We start from the raw sequence: 13,479 nt of genomic DNA, 5'->3' as shown, positions 1-13,479 counted from the left end.
AACCCGTTTAAAGTAAGTTGGTTAAAGTCTGCATTAAAATAGCAGATGTCGCTGTTAACTGCTGGTACAACTATACAACAGACATTTGATCTTAAGATAAAGAAGGACGTGCAGCATGTTTCCTGCAATTCCCTGTTTTATTGGTGTGTGTGTGTGTTAGACACCAGATAACTAAAAATACACAACCCGGAACTTCTACAGGGATGTGATTGTGACAGTTTCTCTGGGATCAGTCCTACTGTGAAACCCCATCACTGACCCTGAAGGTTGTAGGCTCGGAGCGGGGCCTGCAGGAGTGGACTGTAAGAAAGCTGGGTTTCAGTATCCTGACAAATATATGGTGAGGAATCCTTACTAGGGAACTGTCTGGGGTTTTACCTGCCAGTGTAGGTCTAGAGGTGAATGATGCCTGACTCTCCGAACTCTCTTACATTGAACCCAGTTTGGATCAAGATGGATTCAGTTTCCAGGAGAATAGGGACAAATATCGCCCATAATTGATGGAGACAAAAGCAGCCATTAGAGAAGCTGAGAGATCTTTGGAAAAGAAGATGGTGCACAATTGTGGTAATAACAGTAAAAGCTTTTCCAGCTATGTCAGGAGTGAGAAGACAGTTAAAGGTGGTTTCGAGCCACTGAGAGACAGATTGCCAGGCTATGACAGAGCTGTTAAATGACTATTTCACATCAGTCTGCACTCCTGTGGATGATGCTCAGATTCCAGCTGTGGGATGTGCTGTCGACAATAACATAAATATTAAAATAGAAAGGGATTGTCATCCTGGATAAAGTAGGAAATGGCAAACGAGATGGTGCTCCAGGTCCAGATGAAATCTAGCCAAGGGTGTTTAAAGAGGTGGGACGGGTGCTGTGAGCCCCTTGTCCATATTTTCAGCTCAATAGTCAGGGATTGTTCCCCAAGATTGGAAGGTAGTTCATGTAGTTCCCATTTTCTAAATTGGGGACAAATCCGAACCAGGGAACTACAGGCCCATCAGTGAGCTCGATCACAGGGAAGATGCTTTAAGGGGTCTGAGAGATGCTGTTTCTGATCACTGGGGAAGAGAAGGAGCCATTAGAGACACTCAATATGGCGTCTTACAAACTTGTTTGTGTTTTGTGAAGACGTTGCTGTGTTGGTGGATGAGGGGAATCCAGTTGACATTGTCTATCTCAGGGTGTAATCCAACAACAACAACTTGTATTTACATAGAGGGCTGTGGGGTTGGAGGAGGTTACAGAGATATTGAGCATCCGGTTGACATTGTCAATCTCGGGTGTTAAACTCATTTTCCCTGGTGGGTCTGATCCGATATCCTGGCACTGGGTGAGGGCCACATTCAGCAGAAGTTATTAGAATAGAACTGGATGCAGATAAACTATATTGATACTTACTGACATTTAGATTTGATTCACTGCTCCTGATACCCGGCACCTCTTAGCTTGAACCATCACATCAACACTTGGAGCAAATGACTGGGCTGAGGCCTGTCTTGGATAAAAACACAAAGGACCACTTTTCATCACAGAATCATAGAAATTTACAGCACAGAAGGAGGCCATTCGGCCTATCGTGCTGTGCCAGCTGAAAAAGTTAGTCAGCCTAATCCCACTTTCCAGCTCTTGGTCCATAGCCCTGTAAGTTACAGCACCTCAAGTGCATATCCAAGTGCTTTTTTTTTTAATGTGGTGAGGGTTTCTGCCTCTACCACCCTTCCAGGCAGTGAGTTCCAGACCCCCACGGCCCACTGGGTGAAAAATTCCTCAACTCCTTTAATCCTTCCACCAATTATTTGAAATCTCTGCCCCCAGTTTGTTTTAGCATAACCGCTCTCTCATCTTCCATTGATTTCAATGTAATGGTAACTGACAGTTGGAACCTGTCAGCATTTGAATGATATTTACAAATGATTTGAGGGTTTCTTACATTTGGGATCTTACTCAATTCTGTCCAATTGAGGTGTTGGATAACAGACTTTCTTTCCCCTGTGACTATTGAGCTGGAGAATTGGACCGTGCAGTGTTTCCTTGTTCATCTTGTTGACTCTAAATATTGAATCTTGTGGTTTCATACACTAGATAATCAAACTCACAACAACATTGTCTTTTACTGACTTTATTAACAGCACTGTAATAATACAGACAGAGTATAGTTACCTGATCCGGAGAACAGAGATAATACTGTGGATTCAGAGCTCTCTTCTCTCCAGGTCTGATCTAACAAGTTGTAGCTACATTGGTGATATTTATATTTAACTTGTTCAGTACATTCATGATCTACCCCTGGTCAAACCATAACCACAAGGATATCTGTGCATTGCTCTGACTGTGAGCACAAGAATGTGTCACTATCACACACAGATACTGTTTCCTTGTTTCACATCTCCATACGATGACCATCTCTTTACACATCCCCTTTCTAAATGATTACAGCAGACATGAGCAAGGATGTGAGGCTCATTAATCTACACCCACATTTCAGAACAGCAAAGGTTACACTGGGACAAAGGTTCAGTCACTTTCTATTACAGGTAAAATACAGAGCAGTACAGCAGCACACTGGCAGCTTAAAGTCTCATCAGCCTGCAGGCTCCTGTTAAATATACTTCCTGATTGGATTTAAATTTAAACCAGGTTTGTAGGTGTGATGTTCTATTCACTGAAGGTGAGAGAGATGCAAGTGAGTAGTTTTTTTTTGAGTAAGGTTTATTTTTACTAGTGAACTGTATTGATTTTTAGTAGGATTTATCAGTAGCTTCAAAAGTTAAGTAAGGACTTTAGATTGTAGCGGGTAGTGTTTGGAGTAGAACAAGGCCCCTAGCATAATTAGTATCTTTTAATTAAAGGGAGTAACTAAGTAATCTAAAGGTAAGTTGTGGCAGGAGAGCTCAGCCCCGTGACATGCTCCTCCTGCGCTATGTGGGAAATGAGGGACGCTTCTAGTGTCCCTGACGACCATGTTTGCTGGAAGTGTATACATCTGCAGCTATTGGCTACTTGCATTACGGAGCTGCGGGTGGATTCACTGTGGAGCATCCGTGATGCTGAGATCATCGTGGATAGCATGTTTAGCGAGGTGGTCACACCGCAGGCAAATGCTGCAAAGGCAGAAAGGGAATGGGTGATCACCAAGAAGATTAGAGGAAGGCAGGTAGTGCAGGAGTCCCCTGTGGCTATCCCCCTCTCTAACAGATATACCGCTTTGGATACTGTTGGGGGAGATGGCTCAGGGGAAAGCAGCAAGAGCCAAGTTCATGGCACAATGGGTGGCTCTGCTGCACAGGAGGGTAGGAAGAAGAGTGGCAGGGCTACAGCGATAGGGGATTCATTCATCAGGGGAACAGACATGCGTTTCTGCGGCCGCAAAAGAGACTGCACAATGGTATGTTGCCTCTCTGATGCTAGGGTCAAGGATGTCTCTGAGTGGCTACAGGGCATTCTGAGGGGGGGAGGCTGAGCAGCCAGTTGTTGTACTTATCGGTACCAATGAAGTAGGTTAAAAAAAAAAAGGATGAGGTTCTACAAGTTGAATATAGGGAGTTAGGACGTAAATTAAAAAGTAGGACCTCAAAGATAGCAATCTCAAGATGACTACCAGTGCCGCGTGCTAGTGAGAGCAGAAATGGCAGGATATATCAGATGAATACACGGCTGGAGAAATGGTGTGGAGGGGAGGGATTCAGATTCCTGGGACATTGGGACTGGATCTGGGGAAGGTGGGACCAGTACAAGCTGGACGGGTTGCATCTGGGCAGGACTGGGACCAGTTTCCTCAGGGGGTGGGGGGGGGGATGTTTGTCGGGGAGGGTTTAAACTAGAATGGCAGGGGGCTGGGAATCTGAGCAGGAAGACAGAGGAGGGGAAACAAGGATAGAAATGAAAGACAGAAAAGTAAGAAGCAAAAGTGTAAGGCAGAGAAAACAAGGATGAGAAACAAATGGGGCTGAATTGCAAAATAAAGCTAAGATGACTAACGATGTTAAAAAGACAAATCTAAAGGCATTGTGTCTTAATGTGCGGAGCATTCACAATAAGGTAGATGAATTAACAGCGCAAATAGATATAAACAGTTATGATATAGTTGCGATTACGGAGACATGGCTGCAGGGTGACCAAGGATGGGAACTGAACATCCAGGGGTATTCACTATTTAGGAAGGACAGGCAAAGAGGGGAAGGAGATGGGGTAGCATTGTTAGTAAAACAGAAAATCAATGCAATAGTTAGGAAGGATATTGGCTCGGAAAATCATAATGTGCAATCTGTATGGGTGGAGCTAAGAAACACCAAGGGGCAGAAAACGTTGGGGGTTGTCTATAGGTCCCCAAACAGTAGTGGAGATGTAAGGGATGGCGTTAAACAAGAAATTAGAGACACATGCAGTGAGGGTACAACTGTAATCATGGGTGATTTTAATCACATATAGATTGGTCAAACCAAATTAGCAATAATACTGTGGAGGAGGATTTCCTGGAGTGTGTACGTGACGGCTTTTTGGACCAATACGTTGAGGAACCAACTAAAACAGGCTATCCTAGACTGGGTATTGTGCAATGAGAGAGGATTAATTAACAATCTTGTGCGGGGTCCCTTGGGGAGGAGTGACCATAACATGATAGAATTCTTCATTCAGATGGAGAGTGAAGTTGAATCCGAAACTAGGGTCCTGAATCTAAATAAAGGAAACTACGAAGGTATGAGGTGCGAGTTGACTATGGTAGATTGGGGAACTTTACTAAAAAGGGTTGACAGTGGATAGGCAATGGATAATACTTAAAGAACGTGTGCATGAATTACAACAATTATTCATTCCTGTCTGGTGCAAAAACAAAACCGGAAAGGTGGCTCAACCTTGGCTTACAAAAGAAATTAGGGGTAGTATTAGATCCAAAGAGGCGGTGTATAAAATTGCTAGAAAAAGCAGCAAGTCTGAGGATTGGGAGCAGTTTAGAATTCAGCAAAGGAGGACAAAGAATATGATTAAGTGGGGGAAAATAAGAGTATGAGAGTAAACTTGCGAGGAACATAACCTGCTGTAAAAGCTTCTATAAATATGTGAAGACAAATGTAGGTCCCTTACAGTCAGAAACGGGGGAAATTATGGGGAACAAAGAAATGGCAGAACAATTAAACACATACTTTGGTTCTGTCTTCACAAAGGAGGACACAAATAACCTCCCAGAAATGTTAGGGAACCAAGGGTCTAATGAAAGGGAGGAACTGAAGGAAATCAATATTAGTTTTAAAAAAAAGTGTTAAAATTAATGTGGTTAAAGGCTGACAAATCCCCAGGGTCTGATAATCTACATCCCAGAGCACTAAAGGAAATGGCCCTGGAAATAGTGGATGCATTGGTCATCTTCCAAAACTCTATAGACTCTGGAGCAGTTCCTACAGATTGGAGGGTGGCAAATGTAACCTCACTATTTTAAAAAGGAGGGAGAGAAAAAACAGGGAATTACAAACCAGTGAGCCTTACATCAGTAGTAGGGAAAATGCTAGAGTCTATGATAAAAGATGTGATAGCAGAACACCTGGAAAGCATAAACGGGATTAGACAAAGTCAGCATAGGTTTACGAAAGGGAAATCATGCTTAACAAATCGACTGGAGTTTTTTGAGGATTTCACTAGTAGAATAGATAAGGAAGAATCAGTGGATGTGGTGCATTTGGATTTTCAGAAGGCTTTTGATAAGGTCCCACATAAGAGGTTAGTGTGCAAAATTAAAGCACATGGGATGGAGGGTAATATACTGGCATGGATTGAGAATTGGTTGACAGACAGGAAACAGAGAGTAGGAATAAACGGGTCTTTTTCCGGGTGGCAGGCAGTGATTAGTGCTTGGGCCCCAGCTCTTCATAATATATATTAATGACTTAGGTGAGGGAACTAAATGTAACATTTCAAAGTTTGTAGACGACACAAAGCTGGGGGGGGGGGGGGGGGGGGGGGTGGTGGAATGTGAGCTGTGAGGAGGATGCAAAGAGGCTCCAATGTGATGTGGACCATTTGGGTGAGTGGGAAAATGCATGGCAGATGCAGTATAACATGGATTAATCAGGTTATCCATTTTGGTTGTAAAAACAGAAAGGCAGATTATTATCTGAATGGTGATAGATTGGGAAAGGGGGAGGTGCAATGAGACCTGGGTGTCCTTGTACACCAGTCATTGAAAGCAAGCAGTTAGGAAGGCAAATGGTATGTTGGCCTTCATTGCAAGAGAATTTGAGTACAGGAGCAAAGATGTCTTACTGCAGTTATACAGGGCCTTGGTGAGGCCACATCTGGAGTATTGTGTGCAGTTTTGGTCTCCTTATCTGAGGAAGGATGTTCTTGCCATGGAGGGAGTGCAAAGAAAATTTACTAGGCTGATTCCTGGGATGGCAGGATTGACGTATGAGGAGAGATTGGGTTGACTAGGCCTATATTCACGAGTTAAGAAGAATGAGACAGGATCTCATAGAAAACTATAAAATTCTAACAGGACTAGACAGGCTAGAAACAGGAAGGATGTTCCCGATGGCTGGGGAGTCCAGAACCAGGGGTCACAGTCTCAGGATACGGGGTATGCCATTTAGAACCACAATGAGAAATTTCTTCACTCGGAGGGTGGTGAACCTGTGGAATTGTCTACCGCAGAAGGCAGTGGAGGCCAAGTCATTAAATATATTCAATAAGGAGATAGATATATTTCTTGATGCCAAAGGGATCAAGGGATATGGGGAGAAAGCGGGAACAGGGTACTGAATGAGACGATCAGCCATGATCTTTTTTAAATGGTAGAGCAGGCCTGAAAGGCCGAATGGCCTATTCCTGCTCCTATTTTCTGTGTTTCTATAATGCTTGTCAACATAAAATCTGACCAACTCAACCTTGAATATATTCAATGACCCAGACTCCACAGCTTGCCAGGAAAGGGAATTCCAAACACTAATAACCCTCAGAAGAAATTCCTCCTCACCTCCCTCTTTAAATGGGAGACCCCTTAATCTGAAACTGTGTTTTGTATTTCTAGATTCCCCCATGAGGGGAAACATCCTCTCAGCATCTACCTTGTCAATCCCCCTCAGAATCCGATACATTCCAATTAGATCACCTCTCAGTCAGCTAAACTGCAATGAGCATAGGCCCAACCTGCTCACCCTTTCTTCGTAAGACAAACCTCTCATCATCTGACAAACCTCTCATCATCTGACTTCGCTGCAGCCTCAGCTCAACTGCCTCTGAAACTTGCATCAATGCATTTGTTGCCTTTCAGCCTGACTATTCTCAGGCACTCCTGTTTCGCCTCCCACATTTTACACTCCGTAAACTTCAGATAGTCCAAACCTCTGCTGCCTGTGTCCTTACTTGAACCATGTCCTGTTCAGCCATCACCACCGTGCTTGCTGACCTACATAGGCTCCCAGTTAAGCAGCACCTCAATTTAAAAATTCTGATCCTTGTTTTCATATCCCTCCATGCTTCACCCCTCACTATCTCTACAATCTCTTCCAACCCTCTGAGATATCAGCACTCACCTAATTTTCTTTTATTCATTCATGGGATGTGGGCATTGCTGGCCACACTAGCATTTATTGCCCATCCCTGATTGCCCTCGAGAAGGTGGTGGTGAGCTGCCTTCTTAAACCATTGCAGTCCTTGGGTATAGGGACACCCACAGTGCTGTTACGAAGGGAGTTCCAGGATTTTCACCCAGCGACAGTGAAGGAACAGCAATAAAGTTCCAAGCCAGGATGGTGTGTGGCCTGGAGGGGAACTTGCAGGTGGTGGTGTTTCCGTGTAATAAAAACAGAAAATGCTGGAAAAACTCAGCTGGTCAGGCAGCATCTGTGAAGAGAGAAGCAGTGTCGACGTTTCGGGTCTATGACCTTTCATAGAAATTAGACAAATCATAGAAAGTTTAAGGCACAGAGAGAGGCCATGTGGCCCATTGTGTCTGTGCCGACCGAAAAACGATCCACCTATTCTAATCCCACCTTCCAGCATTTGGTCCGTAGTCCTACAGATTATAGCACTTGAGGTGGATATCCAGACTCCTTTTGAATGAGTTGAGGGTTTCTGCCTCAACTACCCTTTCAGGCAGTGAGTTCCTCCTTAATTACAATATCTGCATCGTCCCCCTCTTTTGTGAAGACAGACGCAAAGTATTCATTAAGAACCATACTAATATCTTCCGCTGTTACCTTTTTGGTCTTTTATGAGCCCTACTCTCTCCTTAGTTATCCTCTTACTCTTAATGTATTGATAAAATATCTTTGGGTTCACCTTGATTTTGCTTGCCAATATTCTTTCATGCCCTCTCTTTGCTTTCCTAATTTCCTTTTTGATTTCACCCCTCCACTTTCTATATTCCACTCGGCTTTCTGTAGTATTGAGTTCTCATTGTCGGACATAAGCTTTCCTTTTCTGCCTTATCTTACCCTATAGGCTCCTTGACACCAATGGGGCTCTAGATTTGGCCGCCTCAACCTTTTTGTTTGTGGGAACATGTTTACTTTGAACTCCTTGAATCTCCCCTTTGCCTCCCACTGTTCTGACACTGATTTACCTTCAAGTAGCTGTTTCCAGTCCACTTTCGCTAAATCACTCAGTTTAGTAAAGTTGGCCTTGCCCCAATTGAGAACTCTAACTGTCCTTTTCCATAATTATGACTGAATTATAATCACTACAACCAAAATGCTCTCCCACTGCCACTCCTTCCATCTGCCCATCTTCATTTCCTAAAACTAAGTCTAAAACTGTGCCCTCTCTTGTTGGTCTTATTACATACTGGGCAAAAAGGTTCTCCTGAATGCAACTCCAGAATTCTGCTCTCTCAATTCCTTTCACACTAAAACTGTCCGAATTAATATTGGGGTAATTAAAATTCCCTACTATTACTGCCCTATTGTTCTTGCACTTCTCAGAGATTTGCCTACATATCTGCTCTTATCTCCCTCTGACTGGGGGTCTATAGTAGACTCCCAGCAGTGTGATAGCCCCTTTTTTGTTCCTTAGCTGAATCCATATGGCCTCATTTGATAAACCTTCCAACATATCATCCCTCCTCACAGCTGTAATAATTTCCTTGACCAAAATTGTCACTCTCCCTCCTTTATTATCCCCCTCCCTATTGCATCTGGAAACCTTGTAACCAGGAACGTTGAGCTGCCATTCCTGTCCCTCCTTAAGCCATGTTTCTGTAATAGCTATGATATCATACTGCAATGTGTCTCATCTGTGCCCTCAGCTTATCAACTTTATTTACTAAACTCCTTGCATTGAAATAGATATCCTTGAGCACTGCCAATCTTTTTTTTTATTTTCTAACCCTCGTTTCCTCTGTCTTCCAGACTCATCCATTAATTTTCCACCTTCCATTTTAATTTCTGATTTTGTCCCAACTGAGTCTACCCTCAGGTAGACCCTCATGTCTATAAACGTGCTTTCCACGTAGCTCTCATCCTCATGAATGCACTGCAGTGTTGCCAGCTGATGCTCAAGTTCCAAACCCTGGAGCTCAAGCTGCTTCAATTGACAACACTTCCTGCACAAATGATTCTCCGGTTTACGGGAAGTGTCCTGGAGCTCCCACAGAGCACAGGAGGTGCACTCTCGAGCTTGAAGCAACCCTGCCATTCCTTTATTTATTAATTGACCCTTTGCTACTGCTAAAAAAAAAAACCTTACCGATACTACAACAGCTTAGAATTATTAATAAAACCTACTAGTACTGATAAATCCTACTAAAAATCAGTACAGTTCACTAGTTAAAATAAACCTTACTCAAAAAAACCCCCAGTTACCCACTTGCCCCTTATTAAGCTATTTACGCACACCCTACCAGTAATGTACTAACTCAGCTATTTACTGATACTCCCTAAGGCAGATACTCACCAACCAATCGCCTTGCAGCTTTCCTGTGATGTCACTGTTCACTTTGTTTTCAAACTCTGGTGGACCTGGACTCCTGTTCGCTGCTCTCCTGGAAGGTAACTGCTATAGGCCGCGATCCTTGGGCTCCGTTTATCCGCTCCTTGCTCTGTGTTCTTCCCGTAGGTCCATTCTTCCCTCCGCTGCTCTCCTGGAAGGTGAGTGCTGCAGGCTGCGATCCTCGGACTCTATTTATCCGCTCCCCGCTCTGTGTTCTTTCCACAGGTCCGTGCCTTTCCCCTGCTGCCCTTTTCCTTCTAAGTGTTCGAGGTTTGGAAGGTGCTGTTGAGGGAGCCTTCGTCAGTTGCTGCAGTGCATCCTTAGATGGTACACACTGCTGCCACTGTGCCTTGGTGGTGGAGAGTGAATGTTTGTGAATGGGGTGCCAATCAAGCGGCTGCTTTATCCTGGATGTTGTTGAGCTTCTTGAGTATTGTTGGAGCTGCACCCATCCAGACAAGTGGACAGTATTCCATCAAACTCCTGATTTGTGCCTTGTAAATGGTGGACAGGCACTCGGGAGTCAGACTGAGTTACTCGCCGCAGAATTTCCAGCCTCTGACTTGCCTTTGGTAGCCACAGTATGTATGTGGCTGGTCAATGGTAACCTCCCCAGGATGTTAGCAGTGAGGGATTTAGCAATGGTAATGCCATTGAACATCAAGGGGAGATGATTAGATTTTCTCTTGTTGGAGATGGTCATTGTCTAGCACTTGTGTGGCGTGAATGTTACTTGCCACTTATCAGCCCAAATGTGGATATTGTCCAGGTGTAGCTCCATGTAGACACTGGCTGCTTCAGTATCTGAGGGGTCGCGAATGGTGCTGAACTTTGTGCAATCATCAGTGAACATCCCCACTTCTGACCTTATGATTGAATGAAGGTCATTGATGAAGCAGCTGAAGATGGTTGGGCCTAGGACACTACCCTGAGGAACTTCTGCAGTGATGTCCTGGGACCGAGATGATTGATCTCCAACAACCACATGTCTTTGTGCCAGGTAAGTCTCAAAGCAGCTCAAGGAACAGCGTCTTATCTTTCAATTTTGCATTTCAGTCTTCCGGACTCAACATGGAGTTCAACAATTTCAGATCATTTGAGTTGCAATTCATTGGGATGTGAACAGTAACCCTGGCACTTACCAGCACCTTCAGGAGAGATGGTGGGAAACCCGCTGTATGCCGAGTGAGAATAAAATCTATGGAAATACTCAGGTCTGGCAGCATCTGTGCAGATAGAAGCAAAGTTAATGTTTCAGGCCTTTCATCAGAACTGGCAAAGGTTAGAAAAAAATGTTCTAAAAAGGGTTTTTAGCAAGTGAACGGGAGGGTGGGTCAACGGTAGCAACCTTTCATCTGGACCTGTTCCCAGGAAAAATGCCCCGGAGCTGCAAACGCGGGATCTGGAGGTTCTTATTCAGAGCTTCCGGCCTACACCAGGTGTTTCCGAAGCTTCCCCGCCCAACCGACTGCTCCATTCCTCCCCTGCGCCCTGCCAACTCTCACCCGCTGCAAAAGCGTCTCCAGCGCACGCACAGCTCTGATCAAAGTGACACTGCGAATGCTCCAGATACAGTTTCGCCCGCGCCAGCGCACTGGACTCCAGCAGTAAATGCACTGTCTGTCCATCACCTATTGCAAACTCCAGTTAAAAACTGAGGGAATAACGGAGTAATGAGAAAGGAAATGCAGTGGATGTTGTGTAGATGGATTGGCAAAAGCTGTTTTGATAAGGTGCAAGACGGGAGTCTTGTTGATAAAATTAAGACTCACGATATTATTGGACAAGTTCATTTCAGCTGGAGTTTGCAATGGGTGATGGCCAGAGACAGTGCATTTACTGCTGGAGCCTGTGGACTGAACCTGCAAGGTAGGGCTGACTCAGATAAAACAGGATCAGGAGACTGGAGAGAAAAGCAACTTCAGTGCCCTCATCTTCTAGAAAAACCTGTGAACGGACTCAAAAACAAGAAATGCTGGAACCACTCAGCAGGTCTGGCAACATCTGTGGAAAGAGAAGCAGAGTTAACGTTTCGGGTCCGTGACCCTTCTTCGGAACTGACAAATATTAAAAATGTCACAGGTTATAGGCAAGTGAGGTGGGGGTGGGGCAGAAGATAACAAAGGAGAAGGTGTAGATTGGACAAGGCCACATAGCTGACCAAAAGGTCAGTTAAATTATCTGAGGGCTGATAGGACTCTCAGAACTCTGTGTATTGTCGGAAAAGAATGGGATCAGACCTTTCCGAAACCATCTTTTCTTCAATTCAGTTCTGTCTTGTATATATATTTCACAGTGACTGTTCAATGTGTGTTAATAGATGAATTTATCCATCTGGTATGTCACTCTGATCTAGCTGGTCTCCTAACTCCAGTTTGCACCAATCAGTAAGTTCCAGATAACTAGAAACCCCCTATTCTGTACTTCTCTTTTCCAAATGAATTCTGCAAACACCAGAATGCCAGACGAGGTCCCTGCAGAATTCTTCTCTTTTCTAGAAACAAACCACTTCTAACTTCCAGTTGGTCACTTTGACATTAAAGGAAAACCAGTTCAATTTGATATTTGATTGTAACCAATTCACAACTCCAATAATCAGCAGAAAAAGCAAATCTTACATTAAAAACATTTGATTTCAGTTCAGTGGGTTCTGATTCTCATGTTGCAAGCTGGAAGTGACATCAGTGATGGAGTTACAGAAATACCCAGCTTATTTATTTATTTATGATCGTATTGAATGGCAGAGCAGGTTTGAATGGACTACTCCTGCTCCTATTTTGCTATGTTTCTATTACCTGAGTGCAGTGTGAGACTTGGGCCCGGAGTTTCCTCTCGTCAGCACAATCTCACTTCCATCCACGTCAACACAATGTTTTAAGCTTCGTTAATTGTTTGTGCCCAGACTCTGTGTGAAAATGCCAAGGAAACTCCAGGTCTGGATGTGGTGTACAGGGCAGTTCAACTACTGCTGGATACAACTGCAACATTATTACCTTTAAAGCAACCACATTCTGTACAACTGAGGCCATTGATCTGTGTCTAATTATTTCTGTCAAGTTCCAGTTCTCACGGAAGGCCACACTGTTATACACCTAATGATAATCGAGAATGCTGAAACCAATATTGAGAAAAAGAACAAAGATAAAATGACTGCAGGCTCAGTTGAATATCAGTAAAGTTTTCAGTGTTTATTTTGGCCATTTTGGGGTTTATTCAAATACATTATATTTTGTTCTCTTTTTAAAAAAAATCCACAGGATACTTGGTGAAAAGCAGAAAACCCGAGGTATCTATTTATTTATTTAGAGATACAGCACTGACCCCTCTGCTAAGGGAAAAAAAGTTTCTTCCTATCTATTCTATCAACGCCCCTCATGATTTTGTATACCTCAATCAGGTCCCCCCTCAGCTTTCTCTGCTCTAAGGAAAACAACCCTAGCCCATCCAGTACCTCTTAATAGCTGAAATGCTCCAGCCCAGGCAACATCCTGGTGAATCTCCTCTGCACCCTCTCCAGTGCAATCACATCCTTCCTACAGTGTGGTGCCCAGAACTGTATACAGT

General features: G+C 43.8%; 1 pseudogene; it reads right to left on the bottom strand.

Moving 5' to 3' along the window:
• LOC137348636 (zinc finger protein 850-like) overlaps window positions 1-13,479 on the bottom strand; it is a 163,077-nt pseudogene that overhangs the window by 24,928 nt on the left and 124,670 nt on the right.

Source organism: Heterodontus francisci, chromosome 34 (genome assembly GCF_036365525.1).
Source record: "Heterodontus francisci isolate sHetFra1 chromosome 34, sHetFra1.hap1, whole genome shotgun sequence".
NCBI classification, from domain to species: Eukaryota; Metazoa; Chordata; class Chondrichthyes; order Heterodontiformes; family Heterodontidae; genus Heterodontus; species Heterodontus francisci.
The sequence above is the reverse complement of the archived record's forward strand: the minus strand, read 5'-3'. Positions and strand labels throughout refer to the sequence as shown.